Source organism: Moschus berezovskii, chromosome X (assembly GCF_049115385.1).
Source record: "Moschus berezovskii isolate FMDL1 chromosome X, NW_MosBer_1.0, whole genome shotgun sequence".
Classification (NCBI taxonomy): domain Eukaryota; kingdom Metazoa; phylum Chordata; class Mammalia; order Artiodactyla; family Moschidae; genus Moschus; species Moschus berezovskii.
In genome coordinates, this window is record NC_142488.1 from 51,517,547 (window position 1) to 51,534,307 (window position 16,761).

Below are 16,761 nucleotides of genomic sequence, written 5' to 3' on the forward strand. Positions count from 1 at the left end.
GTTAGTGTCTTATTCATATTTCTTATTATGTGTACTTGGGCTTTGTCCATTTTCTTCACAATTATGTAAACTGAGAGGAATGGACTGGGAATTTGGGGTTGGCAGATACAAACTATTACCCTCAGAATGGATAAACAACAAGGTCCTACTATACCGCACAGGGAACTATGTCCAATCTCCTGTGATAAATCACAACGGAAAAGAATATTTTAAAAATGTATATATATGTGTTAAAAATTATGTAAACTAGCACATTGTCTTTATTAGTTGAATTTATTTTCCTCTTCCTAAAATTCATACCTGTCTTTTATTAAGTATCTTTTTCTTTTTCCCTTAGGTTTATTCTGTTGCTCTTTCTCTTACCTTTTATGTTGTATGCAGGGTTTTATATTTATGTACTTTGTAATTTATGTATTGTTCTTTTTAAGTACCACACATATTTAGGGCTAAGATTTTTCTATGAGAACATTTTAATCATGTTCTATAGTTACTTGAAAGTAGTCTGGAAGTGGTATTTTCGTCTAAATGTTCTAATGGAACGGAACAAAAATGTAAAGTGAAAATATCTAGAAGGCTGCTTCCCTGGTGGCTCAGAGGTTAAAGCGTTTGCCTCCAATGCGGGAGACCCGGGTTCGATCCCTGGGTCGGGAAGATCCCCTGGCGAAGGAAACGGTAACCCACTCCAGTATTCTTGCCTGGAGAATCCCATGGACGGGGAAGCCTGGTAGGCTACAGTCCTCGGGGTCACATAGAGTCGGATACGACTGAGCGACGGAACGGAACGGAATACACAGTAAATTCTTCCCTAACCATGAAGTCCCTCCTTTAAAATCAGAAGCAGGCAATTAATTGTCAGCAATTTGGAAAACACGTATGTGAAAGATACTAAGTTGATTATGTGGGAAGAAATAGAGTTACAGACTTTGACTTTCAAAACTTTTTAAACTGATGTATCAAAGAGGAAAAATAACATATTTGATATGGTTAGAGACGATTATATCATGAGGCTCAGATTTTTATTTGTCCTTTAAGAGTGGGATGTATGGCAAAAGCCATCATCAAAAACCATCATAGTATTGCAAAGTAATTATCCTCCAATTAAAATAAGCAACCCCCCCCGAAAAAACAGCCCTAACGTGGGGGCAGGTAGTGTGCTTGGCATGTGTATCTTACTCACACCTGCCTTGAATATCACTGACTACATGCACTCTCTCAACTTGATCAGCCACAGACACAGGAAACTAGACTATCTTTTGCCATTTCATTGTTCAGTCATTTCATACTTCATTGGGGAAAAGATTTAAAATGCTACTACTTTTTAAGAGCTAGAGAATTCAGAATTTGAGAGAATTTAACAAACATCAAGCAGAATGTTGGCTCATTTTCTCCTTTAAAAAAACTTTATTTATTTAATTTAATTGGAGGCTAATTAAAATATAGTGGTGGTTTTTGCCATACATTGACATGAATCAGCCACAGGTGTACATGTGTCCCCCATCAGAAAATGAAATCTCAATTCCCCTGTTATAATTTGACTCAAGATGATATTTTATGATAAATAAATCATGAAAAACAGAGTATTCTTGTATGCATTCCATCAAAGAGAATCAGAGAATGCAAAAATTAGCATTGAAAAATTAGCATTTTAGTGTATCTGTTCTGAATTCACAACTTATATGAGTAAAGTTGAGTTTAGAAGTTAAGGGATTTCACAGAATCACACACGTTATGTTAAAGCTGGTACTAGAAACTATTTGAACGCCTGAGCATATTTCATATAAACTGATATTTATTACAAATGCGTTCCATATTTGTTACAAGCAGAAATTATAAAAGAACCTGAAAATAATTAGCTATTGCTTAAAGTACTTATACTCAGGAGAAGAAAACGGTTTCCTGTTTCCAATTTGATATGGCTTTGATCCTGTCTGTTTCTTTATTTGAAAGTCTGTAAGTTAGGCACTCAGGCATCTGGGGTCTGAACTATCTTTCAAAGAATAGGTGAACTCTACTATTAAAATAATAGTAATGTTCCCTCTATATTCGCAAAGATATAATATTCTGAAAAACAGAAACCACATAAATTACTTTCTGAATGGATGACATACCTGCTTCTGGCACTTCAACTGGCTCTATAATTGATGCAAACTCCTCCCTGACATCAGGACCATCTCCACCTTCACCCCCAGTCTTTGCCACAGCCAATTCCTAGAGATCAGTTTCCAGGTCAGAATCTTTTAAAAAAAAATGCATCAATTCAGCTGTTAAGCATACAGTATAAACAAGGGAATGATGATATTCATTCCCTCGGTGTTATGAATTAAAAGCCTTAGGTTAGTATGCTAAAAATGAGATGAATAAGAACCTCAGGAGCATTATTCTGGGAATGTTTTGCTGGAGAAAAAGGAAAGCAGAATTTTCTGAATGTTATTGCCATTTTCCTTTTCCAGGATTGTCCTCAGACAACTTAGTTGCCCCCCTCTCTTTGTCTTGAAAACAAGGGAAAATTTGACCGACCACACTAACCTGCAAACTATACTCTCCGCAGTTTTTCAGGAACTGTCTGAAGTCCTTTTCTAATGTTTCCTTTCCTCCTCTTACTGGTTATGTCTTAAGGCATGATGCACGGATACACTTTACCTTCAGAGGCACCCTTCTCCTTCTCTTCATCACGATTCACTGGATCCTCTCCATTTACTTCCTCCTCTCCCGGTGTGATATCCTGAATCCTAGGTGGTGGTTCCTCTTGTTGAGGTTGCTCAACACTGGAGTGCTGGTCATAGTAGAGTGTGCATGCAAATAAAAAACTTTTGTTGTTAATACATCTAATAGCATAAACATACATAATACATAGATATAATCTGATCATAAGTAAACCTAACAACATTTTCCCAACACAATTCTATGTACTAACTTTTAATAAAGTTACTCTTCCCACAGGGAAGAGTTAGCTCCCATAAGAGTTACCCAGAAAGACTTTGGAAGTTATTTAAATCTATGTTGGATGGAAGTATGCAATCTGTTGTTAATAAGCAGAAGGAGGGAGTCACTGGGCACATTTCCAGGGAATTTAACAGTATACTCATCCAGGCAACGCCAGACTGTAATACATTTGGATCAATGTTCCTTCCTAAGACAAACTGTCACCCTTTATCAGCATGGAAGACCTTGACCACTGCATCTGTATTACTTAACATCATTTTCTCGAAAGTAAATTTGTGCTAATAGAAAACATCAAATGGAACGTTACTCACAACCACAGGTTCATCCAGCTCAGAGGACTCTTGCTCTATAGGTCCCAATGTTGATGCCACTTGCCCACTCATATTTCTCCCTGAAAGTGGAATATTGTGATTTAGAAAATGTATTTAAGAGTACTGCTATATTTGATCACTTTTATGACCATATGTTGACTATTTTTTTCATATGTGAAAATAATTTCAAACAAAACTCTGGTTAAGTATGAGTCTACATGCATTCCAATTACACCAAATACAGTTGCTTGCAAAGCCATTTGTGTCTTCAATAAGCTGGCAGAGAAATCACCTTAAGGTACACAGGCAGACAGAGAATTTTTGTGAGGAAGCTTGATTTCACAACAGAATTCTACATCATGAAGATATTTATTGAAATACTGGTAGGAATTAAAAAATTCAGGACTATTGCTCTTGTCACACTCCTATTCACCAGACCTATTTTCCCCAATTCCCTTGGAATTCAGTTGGAACAGGAAGAAAGGCTCAGTCTTTACAGCCTGACTATGGCGATTTTCTCAGCGTCTGTGGCTGAGCTGAGTCTGCATACAGAGCAACCGGTCCCCCTCTCTCTTGGCACCTTACCACAAAACTCATGATACGGTCACAAACCCTCCGCGGTCCGGTTTCTAGGCCTTTCCTTAATCGTTCACCCCGCCCCCTGCCCAGGTCCCACTGCCGGCCCCAGATTCTGTGCTCTGTCATCAGTTCCAGGGCCCCAATGAGCCAGATATCTCAAATAGCATCTGCAAGTCTCCCCCCAACCGTCATCTGACCCCCTGCCCTCCTCTGCCCACCGCCCTTCCTCTCCCGCCACTGGGACAAGAAATATGGCGTCCCGACACCTGTGAGGAGAAAGATGACGACCTCGAGCGCCTTCCTCCTCAAAGGCCCCAAATGGCACTACCCGACCCGCCTGAAACTTGCTGCCTCCCCCTCATACGCACGCACACTTAAACTCCAGACAGGACAGATCTGTGAACCTACCTGGTGAGTCTCAAGTAATGAGAAAGAACCGGGACTGAACAAACACACCTGTCTCAGGCCCAACGCTCCTCACAGAACGGGCTCAGGAAGGTCTATGCGCACCCAGGCGCATGCGCAGCAACGGGTGCCCGTGCGCGCGCGTGCACACACACTGCACATGCTCCTTGAGTTGGGCATGTGCAGTGCATGTTGAGCTATTCCCACTACTGAGGTAGAGTCCTGGAACCGCAGGGTCTCTGGAGGATGAGAAAAGGCTTGAAGACTATATTTTTTTCCTTCCAGGGCAGTCTTTCTTCTGCATCCACAAACTGTGCTGATAGGTAGTCCCAGGTTTCCCTTAGTGGAGAATGTGTCTTGGGAAGACACTCATGACAGAAATAGATATTAGGGCTTTTTAATACCTACTTTTATACATGCTCTGATGAACCATTTCCTTCTCTGCTTCTGGATTTTCCATCATGCTTGCAATGGCTTTACTCAGTTCCATGGAATAAATACATAAATACATATCTCTATTTCCATTTTTTGCTTGGAGCACTGCACATTTAAATCTCTGAACTGGTAACTGATTTCTCTGAATACTTCTCTGGTTCCTATACAATATTGTTCTTTTAGAAGCAGACTTGACTTTCACGACCAGACACATCCACAAATGGGAGTTGTTTCCACTTTGGCTTAGCCTTTTCTTCCTTCTGTAGCTATTTCTTCACTCTTCTCCAGTAGCACATTCATCTTATTATTCTATTATAGTGGGAATTTTCGTACTTACTAGGAGTTTTAATTTTACCCAGAGAAAGGAAAACATGCTCACACAACGATCTTTACTCAAATATTCTACTCATGTACTCCTAATAGCCAAACCTAGGAACAGCCTAACTATTCAACAACTGGTATACAGATGGAAGAAAGACAAAAGAGTATACTCATACAAAAGAATACTATACAGTCACTTAAAAAGGAACTGCTAATGCATGTAACAGCAAGGATGCATCTCAGCTGTGCCAATGAGAGATGTCAGACACAGAAAGCTATGTACTATATGATTCCATGTCAATGGATTCCTGGAAAAGGCACAACTATAGGCACAGAAATATATCTGTGGTTGCCAGTGTATAGGAGTAGAGGAAGCAGTCTGTTGGCAAATAGCCCAAGGGAGCATTTTCGAACCAATGGGACATTTTCTACATTTTTACTGTGGTAGCATTTACACAATGGTATGCGTATGTCGAAACTCGACAAACTATAATGCTTTAAATCATTGACTTCTATCGTATATAAATGATAGCTCAATACTTCTCACTTATTTTAAAGGAAAAGGAACTTTTACATATCTAAATATTGGTTATCATATCCATCTAGATCACGAGCTCATAAACATAAAAATCTTACTTGGAATTCTTTCCAGACCTGGTCAACTTCCAGGATTCCCCATGCCACCTTTGTACTCTTATGACAGGACACAGAAACTTGGTCTTAACCATGTTTACAATTCCCTCTCCTTCAGCCCAAGTCCATATTCTTGCTGAGTTCTGTCCATTTTACTGGACAATGTCTAATGTGTCTACTTTTTCCCAAGTCCACCACATCTGCTGTAGTCCGAAGCCTCCCTCCGTCCGTCAACCCCCTTCTAATGGTCTCTCACATCCACTCAGGGTGTCTGTCTCCCACTCCCCGCCCTCTCCCTCCCTCTATTCCAGTTGCAAAACTGTTTATGTCTTTCTAGATAAAGGCTACTGTCCTACACAAGAACTTGAAGCTATGGTCTAGCCCTTGCCCAGCTTGCTAACAACATGGGAATCAGAGAATCCTCTTCTTTTCTCCCTTATCGAGCTTCATTCACACCCTCCAATTTCTTAAGTTTAGATTGTCCCATATTTCTGAAGCCTCCCGGTTAGTAAACTCCTTCAATCTAGGCTTCAACAGTATATGGAACGAGAACTTCCAGATATACAAGTTGGGTTTGAAGAGGCAGAGAAACAAGAGCTCAAATTGCAACATTCCTGAGATCATGGAGAAAGCAAGGGAATTCCAGAAACACATCTACTTCTGCTTCGTTGACTAGACTACCTCAAGGCCTCTGACTTCGTGGATCACAACAAACTGGAAAATTCTTAGAGATGGGAGTACCAGACTAGCTGACCCGTCTCCTGAGAAACCTGTATGAGGGCTAAGAAGCTACAGTTAGAATAAGACATGGAACAATGGACTGGCTCAAAATTGGGAAAGGAGCAAGACAAGGTTGTATATTGTCACTCTGCTTATTCAACTTACATGCAGAGCACATCATGGGAAATGCTGGGGTGGATGTCTCACAAGCTGGAATTAAGATTGCTGACAGAAATATCAACAAGGTCAGATGTGCAGATCATACCACTCTAACAGCAGAAACTGAAGAGGAACCAAAGAACCTCTTGATGCGGGTGAAAGCGGAGAGAGAAAAGGCTGACTTAAAACTCAACATTCAAAAATATAAGATTATTGCATCCAATCCTATCATTTCACGGAAAACAGAAGGGGGGAGGTGGATGCAGTGACAGATTTAATTTTGGGGGGCTCCACAATCACTGTGGATGGTGATTGCTGCCATGAAATTAAGACACTTGATCCTTGGAAGAACAGCTATGACAAAGCTAGTATGCATGCATGCTCATTGCTTCGGTTGGGTCTGACTATGGCCCCATGGACTGGAGCCTGCCTCTGTCCAGGGGATTCTCCAGGCAAGAATACTTTAGTGGGTTGCCGTGGCCTCTGCCCATGGGGCATGGCTGTGCATCTTCCCAACCCAGGGGTGAAACCCCTGTCTCCTGCATCCCATGCATTGCAGGGTGATTCTCTTTCTTTTGCCACTTTATTTAATTTTTAACTGAAGGATAATTGATTTACAGAATTTTGTTGTTTTCTCTCAAAAGTCAACAAGAATCAGTCGTAGGTACACACATGCAGAATTCTTTACCGCTGAGCCACGAGGGAAGCCTCTGTCAAACCTAGACAGCATAGTATAAAGCAGAGACATCACTTTGCCGACTATGGCTTTTTCAGTAGTCGTGTGCAGATGTGTGAGTTCGATCATTAAGAAGGCTGAGTGAGAACGAATTGATGCTTTTGGTTTGTGGTACTGGAGGAGACACTTGAGAATCCCTCGGACAGCAAGGATTTCAAAACAGCCAATCCTAAAGGAAAACAACTGTGAATATTCACTGGGAGGACCGATGCTGAAGCCCAAGCTCCAATACGTTGGCCACCTGATGGGAAGAGCCGATTCACAGGAAAAGACCCTGATGCTGGTCGTAAAGCAGGTTATGCCATAGTGTCTGCTGAACAGGTTTTAGAAGTAAAATCTCTCCCCCAGGGAACCAGTGCTCAGTTAGCAGAACTTGTGGCTCTGACCCGAGTGCTCGAGTTAAACGAAGGGCAGCAAGCAAATATCTACACTGATTCTAAGTATGCTTATTTGACTTTATACGCTCATGCTGCAATATGGGAAGAAAGACAGTTTAAAAGGGCAACAGGAGAACCTATTAAGCATTTCAGAGAGATAGAGAGACTTTTAACTGCTATCAGTTAGTCAGTCAGTTCAGTCGCTCAGTCATGTCCGACCCTTTGCGACCCCATGATTCGCAGCACGCCAGGCCTCCCTGTCCACCTTGAACTCCCGGAGTTCACCCAAACTCATGTCCATTGAGTCGGTGATGCCATCCAGCCATCTCATCCTCTGTCGTCCCCTTCTCCTCCTGCCCCCAATCCCTCCCAGCATCAGAGTCTTCTTTTTTTCTTAATGGGAGGCTAACTACTTTACATTATTGTATTGGCTTTGCTATACATTGACATGAGTCTGCCTCAGGTGCACATATGTTCCCCATCTTTTACCCCCCTCCCAACTCCCTCCCCATCCCATGAGTCAACTCTTTGCATGAGGTGGCTAAAGTATTGGAGTTTCAGCCTTAACATCAGTCCTTCCAATGAACACCCAGGACTGACCTCTTTTAGAAATACCTGATTGGATCTCCTTTCAGTCCTAGGGACTCTCAAGAGTCTTCTCCAACACCACAGTTCAAAAGCATCAATTCTTCGGTGCTCAGCTTTCTTCACAGTCCAACTCTCACATCCATACATGACCACTGGAAAAACCATAGCCTTGACCAGATGGACCTTGGTTGGCAAAGTAATGTCTCTGCTTTTTAATATGCTGTCGAGGTTGGTCATAACTTTACTTCCAAGGAGTAAACGTCTTTTAATTTCATGGCTGCAATCAGCATCTGCAGCGATTTGGAGCCCCCCAAAATAAAATCTCTCACTGTTTCCACTGTTTCCCCATCTATTTGCCATGAAGTGATGGGACCAGATGCCATGATCTTAGTTTTCTGAATGTTGAGCTTCAAGCCAACCTTTTCACTCTCCTCTTTCACTTTCATCAAGAGGCTTTTGAGTTCCTCTTCACTTTCTGCCATAAGGGTGGTGTCATCTGCATATCTGAGGTTATTGATATTTCTCCCGGCAATCTTGATTCCAGCTTGTGCTTCTTCCAGCCCAGCGTTCCTCATGACGTACTCTTCTGCTGCTGCTGCTGCTGCTAAGTCACTTTAGTCGTGTCCGACTCTGTGTGACCCCATAGATGGAAGCCCACCAGGCTCCCCCGTCCCTGGGATTCTCCAGGCAAGAACACTGGAGTGGGTTGCCATTTCCTTCTCCAATGTGTGAAAGTGAAAGTCAAGTCGCTCAGTCGTGTCCGACCCTTAGTGACCCCACGGACTGCAGCCTACCAGGCTGCTCCATCCATGGGATTTTCTAGGCAAGAGTGCTGGAGTGGCTTGCCATTGCCTTCTCCGGACGTATTCTGCTTATAAGTTAAATAAGCAGGGTGACAATATACAACCTTGACATACTCTTTTTCCTATTTGAAACCAGTGTGTTTTTCCATGTCCAGTTCTAACTGTTGCTTCCTGACCTGCATATAGGCTTCTCAAGAAGCAGGTCAGGTGGTCTGGTATTCCCATCTCTTTCAGAATTTTCCACAGTTTCTGGTGATCCACACAGTCAAAAGCTTTGGCATAGTCAATAAAGCAGAAATGGATGATTTCTGGAACTCTCTTGCTTTTTCCATGATCCAGCGGATGTTGGCAATTTGATCTCTGGTTCCTCTGCCTTTTCTAAAACCAGCGTGAACATCTGGAAGCTCACGGTTCACGTATTGCTGAAGCCTGGCTTGGAGAATTTTGAGCATGACTTTACTAGCGTGCGAGATGAGTGCGATTGTGTGGTAGTTTGAGCATTCTTTGGCAAAGATACCAGTAGCCTATTTCCTTTTACCTCTGGCAGCCGTACACATTCCTCTCTCCCTTCGTGGTGGAAAAGGTGTTAAATGTACGCTGGCTTGGTCTCCTTTGATATTTTCACGTGCACAGTCTTCTGTTCTGTGAGTGTGCCATGGTTCACTATGTGGTCTTAGAGCCTTCTCTCAGGAAAGGTCCTTTTTAAAATGTTTGTCTCTAGAGTTCCCATGGTTTAGGTTTCTATGTCACCTTAGCTGCATCAGATTGACCCCAGGGCACTAAAGCCCGGTTCTAACCATAGTGTGTTTGATACAGCCCAGGCCTTCCTCCCAGGCCCCACTGTATGATGGTGGACAGGAGCATCTGAGCCACTTCTCGGTTGGTAATTGCAGTTACTGGCATAATCTGTGTTTTTGTTCTTTTCCCTCCAGTTCTGTTTCTTCCCCCACTGACACCTATAAGAGAGGGTTTCCTATTTTGTGCAAATTCCTCCTCCTTTATGACTCTCTCTCCAAGATGGGTCTCCATCCCTAAAAACTTTTACTCTCTTTATATCTCTTATCCTTCCTCCTTTTTAAGAGACGGGTTTGACTTTCTCGGTTTCTAGGGCCCATCAACATCGTTCACAAGTTGGTTTCTGGATGGTGTTCCATATGCAGTCGATCCTTAGATGAATTTATGTGGGAGAGAGTGGTCTGTGCCTCCTATTCCTCTAACATCTTGAGACCTAACCACGACCTTGGAAGATCCAATTTATTAACTGAAATCTTGTTGTTGTTCAGTTACAAAGCCATGTCTGACTCTTTGTGAGCCCTTGGACTGCAGCACACAAGGCCTCTCTGTCCCTCACCATCTCCCAGAATCTGCCCGAGATCGTGTCCATTGAATGGGTGAAGCTATAGAACCTTCTCCTCCTCTCTCACCCACTTCTCTTCCTGATTTCAATGTTTCCTAAGAATCAGGGTCTTTTCTAGTGAGTCAGTTCTTTGCTCAGGTGGTCAATGCTTTGGCGCCTCAGCCTCAGCGTCAGTGGTTCTAATGCATCTTCAGAGTTGATTTCCTGTTTGTGTGACTGGCTTGATGTCCTTGCAATCCAATGGACACTCATAAGTCATCCCCAGCAGAGCATTTTGTTGTTCTCACATCTGTACATGTCTACTGGAACCAATATAGATGTGACTCGATGGGCCTCCATTGGTCAAGTCATGTCTTCACTTTTTAACATGCTTCTAAATTTGTGATAGCTTTTCTTCCAGGAAGCAATTGTCTTCTAATTTTATAGCTGCCATCACCAACTGCAGTGAATTTAGAGCCACAAAAGAGGAAATCTGTCGCTGCCTCTGCCTTTTCCCCTTCTATTTTTCATGAAGCGATGGGACCAGATGCCATGATCTCACTTTTTGTAATATTGAGAATACAAATGTACTGTTTACCAAATATTTTCCTATCAACATTGACAATTATTGCTTTCTTGTAACTTTGTTTTCCTTCAGTGTTTAGGGTAAGAAATTATTTTATAAGTGTATTCTAAGATGATAGTTATTCATTATATATAATACTTCTGTTTTTAAGTTTCCTGTTAGAAACATTTGTGCCATGCTTCTGTGACAACTGGGTAAAATGTTGATAAAATACACAGCCTATAAAATATTTTCCCATGAACATAACATAATGAGCCTGTTCATGTTATCTAGTTAGATTTTCTCTAATGTGGCAACTATGGAAATACAAAGGAGGACAAGATCCAAGAGATATGATGTGGAGAGGGGGCATGAAGCTGAACCACTGTGGCATCAAGGGAGAGAAATTTTGATCATCAATGATTTCTATAGAAATATTTGGTACCAGCAGTTTAAAGTGATGAAAGAAAATTTTACATACTGAATTATGGAGAAGTGATTTTGATGTACACATCGTATACTTTTAATGTTCAGCTAGCCAAAAGAGCCTGATTATGATCTATGCACAGTGCACTGTGCATCTGTTTTACCCATTAAATGGGTAGCCATTATCCCAAGTCCAGCTAGCTGACCATTGTGCATGTGGTTCAGACATGTTTCTATGTTACTGCAGACTTGAATGTTTAAAATTGTATCCAACGTGAGGAGAGCAACAACTTTCTTAGAACAATATTTTTAAGTAACTGAGAGTTGCGATTTTATGGGCTCAAGGTGTCCTCATATATATGAACTCCATCTCTTATTACAGAAAGAATAGTGGAAGATGATCTAGATTTAGGGAGAGCCTTTCAGCAACAGGATCTGGATTATTCAGCCAGAAAATTATTAAGTAATACTGGGCTTCCCAAACGGTTCATTTAGGACCTTGGTGGTGAGCTGAGAGTATGGCCAACTGAATAAAGTTGCTAAAATTATATTTTGACATATATATATATATACATATATACTTATATACGTGTGTGTGTATGAGAATATTTTTAAAAAGTACAATGGCTTATAATTCCTGTTAAGTGTAACAGCAATGGAAAAAAATTAAACCCAAAAGTAGAATGGTTCAAAAGCCTACTTGGTTATTGAATATATGTAAAGTGGAAATACTTCAAAATGTATTTTCTTGGCTGCATCTAAAATATGAGGACTCTTTTATATCACTCCCCTCTTTTTAATAAATACCTACCAATTTTCAAAAGTTTGTCTGGGTTTAATGACAATAATAGTCAGATATATTGTTTGCATAACAGAAAATATTACATCTCAGGATTATTTCCAACTCTAAGCTCCATTTCAACAGGTAATAGCCAAAGTTGTTGTTGACTCAGACACTCCAAGAGCTGGGGAATCTGAAACAGAAATCGAACCTGCAACTGAGATTTTTCTGTCACATTTATGATCAACCTCTAAGTCCAACAATTTATTTCCTTTCTTGTTCTAAACAGTCTCTTCTTGAGATTGAAAAGTATGAAAAAAGCAAGAGAGAGGTAGGAGATTGTAGACCTCCTCGTGTTCCAAGAGTAATTTTAATCAGAGAAGTTAGAAAAGGCAGAAACAAAGGAATATAATCAACCCATATAAAATAATAATGATTTAGCCATTAAGCAAAGTCAAGGATCTTTAGTCCCTCCTCAAGGGCCATAGATACTATTCTGAGCGATATCCTGTGAGCAGTTTTAGAGATGCTAAAGCCCCAACTAGGCTGAAATTGAAGTACACAGACCACAGAGTAGTTGGAACTAGCAGGTCAATGATGTTGTGTCCTAATATCCTCAGTAACAGGCCATTAGTAGAATGTCCTAAAACTGATCACACACCCCATGGCCCACACTCACTCTGTCGTTAAAATCCTTCCCCTGAAAGCATTTGGGGAGTGTGGGTCTTTTAATCACCAGCTGCTAGGACACCTTGCTTGGTCCTACAATAAACACTACACTTGCTTTCACTGCAACCCACAGTCAGTTGATTGACTTTATTGCACAGAAGCGAGCAGACCCAAGTTTGGTTTGGTAACATTACTGAATATTAAGAATGTGTGTATAGAAGCGTGATAAACCATTTTTCTGTGTAAAAATTATTTAGGAATGAGATTTTGCAGGTTTCATATTTTTGGTTACTATTTATGTAAGCGGCCTGAATTTTAAGTTGATACAGAAGTAAACACTGGTTGAACATTACCCTTCAATTGCTAGGAGACCGGTGACTTTGTGATGTCACAGCTTTTTGACTTTGAGAACCACTGTGATGGTCTAGAGAGTTTATCTCTGTAGGCCAGCCAGGCAGCATTTGAAGTTGCAGTGTATAAAATCAGACACATAAGAAAAGTATCTGAAGAAAGATTTCTTTGATATGGCACATATTTCTTCAGAAATTCAAGATGTGCCTCCTAAAGATGAATCAACTGGTTCAGAAACCTCCATTAGATCTCCTTTGTGTGATTACACACTTACTGAGGACTCAGTTTTGAGATCGAAGATTGAAGAAGATGCTTTTCAGGCTTTGTTTGAGGAAGTTGTGATTAAAACGCCACAGGACACATTTTCTGTCTCTGAAACAGATGAAGTGGACGATTTTCTTTTACGCAATTTTCCTCAAAAACTTTGGAAGATAGTTGAAAGTGATCGGTTTAAATCTATTTGGTGGGATGAGAGTGGCACTTCTATAGTGATCAATGAAGAAGTCTTCAAGAAAGAAGTCTTGGAAAGAAAAGGCCCTTTCAGAATATTTGCAACTGGTAGTATGAAAAGTTTTGTTCGACAGCTTAACATTTATGGATTTAGAAAACAAACTTTTCAAAGATCTGCTTCATTAGCTGACTTTCTGGAAGAAAACAATGTCTCTGTTTTGAGCAAGGTATTCCAAAATTTTCACTTATTATTGGCAATATGTAAGAATAAATCACGTGACCTAGAAAGCATGTTCATATATGTAGCTAAAACTGCATTTAAAATTGAGATGATAAACTGTGGAAAAAGTTTTATTTTTTGAAGTTGAGAACAGCTGGAGGTTAAAATATTTACAAACATTTGGTAGTTGATATTTAACAAACATTCCTAGCAACTGGAAACTGGATACAAGCCCTGAAGCTAATTAAAGTGGGATTTTACTGTATATGTTTACAACATATTTTTACTTGGTATTTACTGTATTTACTGTATATGTTTACAACATATTTTTACTTGAGGATCATAATTGTTTCTAACATGTAAGGTGTAAAACTACTAATGAAGGTGTTTTATTTGATGCTATTTAATTGGTATCATTAAAAGAATAAATTTTTATAGCTTAGTTTTGCTTGTCAGTTTTACCTTGGTTTATAAAGAAACTAAATAGTTTCTCCTTTGATTTTAGTTACAGATCTATTGTAATCCAAATTTCAAAAGAGGCTATCCCCAACTTATAGTAAGAATGAAAAGAAGAGTTGGGAGTAAAAAGGTCTCTCCAATATCTTCATTAGTTCGAGATTACAAGAAGAATCATGTTAAAGCAAGGGGCAACATAGATGATCGTAACTCTAATTTTCTTCCTGAAACTAGTGGGGAGAGTGCATTTTCAGCCGCTACAAGTTTAAGTGTGCCTTTCATACGAGAGCCTTATACCAGGCAGACAGTCGCTAACACAAGTGCCTTATCTCCATGTGATTTCCCTTCCCCATCATCAATATCAGTTAGACAAACAGAACAGATTGTGATAGATCAACTTGCTGTTTTAAATCAGTGGAGCATTTTTAATCGGCAGTCACATCGCAGCTACACTCAAGCAAATGGCCGCGTTGAGAACTTTGCTACTGCAACAACTTTTACTTCCCAAAACTACATCATATTTCCATTACAGAGCAGTTATTTTGGACTGATGGTGGAGCGTTCTAAATTTCCGGTTAGGTACAGCAATATGTCAGCCCATGACAATCCTTTTCCTAACCTGCAACAAAGAGGCAACTCATGGTCCCCAGTGCCAAGAATCCATTATACATCTGTCTCCTCTCTTTCAAGGTCAACTTATCAAGAATCTTCATTATATGAAAACCATCCTAATTAAAACTGATCTATCAAAAAATGTCAGATTATACAGCATAATGAAGATTAAAATTTATGGTGGGAGATGTCAACAAATTCCTACAATTCTCATATTTGAACAATAAAGTTACATGTTCATCTTCAGAGTTTCATTTTCTATTTTGAAATAAGAGTAAAATGAGGCCTTATTTCAATGTCTGGCTATTTTACTGCCTTGTTTTACAAACTCTTTAGTTCAAGGAAACATTCTTTACGCATCCTAGGTAAATGACAGCTAATCAATTGTTTGTAAGCAAGAAAGGGAGAACAAAGGAAAAAGAGGTAATGGATGTCAAAGTGATTGCTGAAATCATCCCCGCTGAAATGAATGGGTGTCTAAATTAGGATGGTATGGGAGGAGGAAGAGATACAAATAAAATCAAAAAATGCAAATACACAGAACATACCTTAGAGCATTCTCAGTTATATCATATTATATGTGTTATTGGATAGAGTTATTGTATAGTTAGACAGATGGTCTTCATTAGAGAAATTCATTTCATACTTGAAAATATAGATGTTGTAGCATATCCAAAATCATGATCACCATCATACCATCACTGGGATACCAAAGATAACACGACATAGTCAATGACTGGCCCATGGTCAGCACAAGACAGGTATTTTACAAGTGGTATTATATAGGGTCATTTTTGCGCTGCTCTCCTTAAGGGATGCCTTTATTTCCTCCCACCAAGATTCCACGCTATATTTCCTAATGCATATTTAGATGTTGTTTATCTGTTCCCACAGAGACAGAATAAATTCCTTGTGGTGATTGCAGCACCTCAGCATGGTTAACAAGTTCTTTGAAGACATGATATCTGTTTCCTTAGTTGTTTCATTATCTTTCTGTTACACTGTGCTTCTGGAGCTACAATCACTCAAACTACTTTCAGTCATGCTAAGCCCCATCTCACAACTTTGCCTCAACTCTTTCTTAGGCTTGGAAGAAACCTCTGTTTGCCCTCCTATCAAGGCATGCACAGATATCAGGTCTTCGATGTGTTTTGGGTCTACCCTCTTTTCTTTATGTATCTTTCACATTGGCTAAAACTTAGAGCCTGAAAATGACACATTTTAAGTACTTACTGAATTATCAATAAATGTAATAACCAACCAAATGCTATATACACTACTCAACAACATCCCATAACCTGCACTGTCATCATAATTGACCTTTCCTATTTACTGAGAATGTTTCCCAAAATGATAAATATTTATTATGTTTACATGAATGTAACGTGGTAATTCAAATTATAAAATGATTGCTGCTCTCATGACGTCTACAGTCTATAAGAACCCATTCTAAGCATGTTGTTTCAGGCCCCAGTTCCCTAAATTTCAGTAGTAGTTATAGAGATATGTTTTTAAAAGCAGGAATCATTCAATTTAATCATCTAGAAAAGTCATGGAGTAACCAGGGATCCAAATCAATGGCTGATCCTTAATATATTTCACAATGAACTACTCTGAGGAGAGTGTCTGCTTGTTGGACTATCCAGATTGTCATGAACACTACCTAGAAATCTTGGCAATGTCAAATTTGTGGACATTCCTTTAGACAGCGGTGGAAACATCAAGTCATGTCCCTGTTTTATTATGGTAATCCACATAGGACAACACCAATTTAAGACCTCCATTCTCATTCTTGCAGCCAATGGACAGTGAAATCTGTGGAATATTTGTGTAGATAAGGGAGTTGTCCACACACCACACTCTTACTTTCACTGAAAACTTTCAT

The 16,761-nt window shown here is 40.0% G+C and overlaps 1 protein-coding gene, 1 long non-coding RNA gene and 1 pseudogene across 4 annotated transcripts in view; 2 read left to right on the top strand and 1 right to left on the bottom strand.

Annotated features, from left to right (window-relative positions):
* LOC129535017 (X antigen family member 5-like) overlaps positions 1 to 16,761 on the top strand; it is a 247,618-nt gene that overhangs the window by 211,007 nt on the left and 19,850 nt on the right. The gene's annotated exons all lie outside the window — the stretch shown is intronic.
* LOC148773302 (uncharacterized) overlaps positions 1 to 16,761 on the bottom strand; it is a 53,249-nt gene that overhangs the window by 1,192 nt on the left and 35,296 nt on the right. Inside the window, exons 2-4 of the long non-coding RNA XR_016036817.1 lie at positions 3,255 to 3,334; positions 2,641 to 2,773; positions 2,109 to 2,234 (exon numbers count right to left, since the gene is read on the bottom strand). This is a non-coding gene — a long non-coding RNA (uncharacterized LOC148773302). The remainder of the gene's footprint in view (positions 1 to 2,108; positions 2,235 to 2,640; positions 2,774 to 3,254; positions 3,335 to 16,761) is intronic.
* Positions 12,650 to 15,721, top strand: LOC148773303 (heat shock transcription factor, Y-linked-like; annotated as a pseudogene).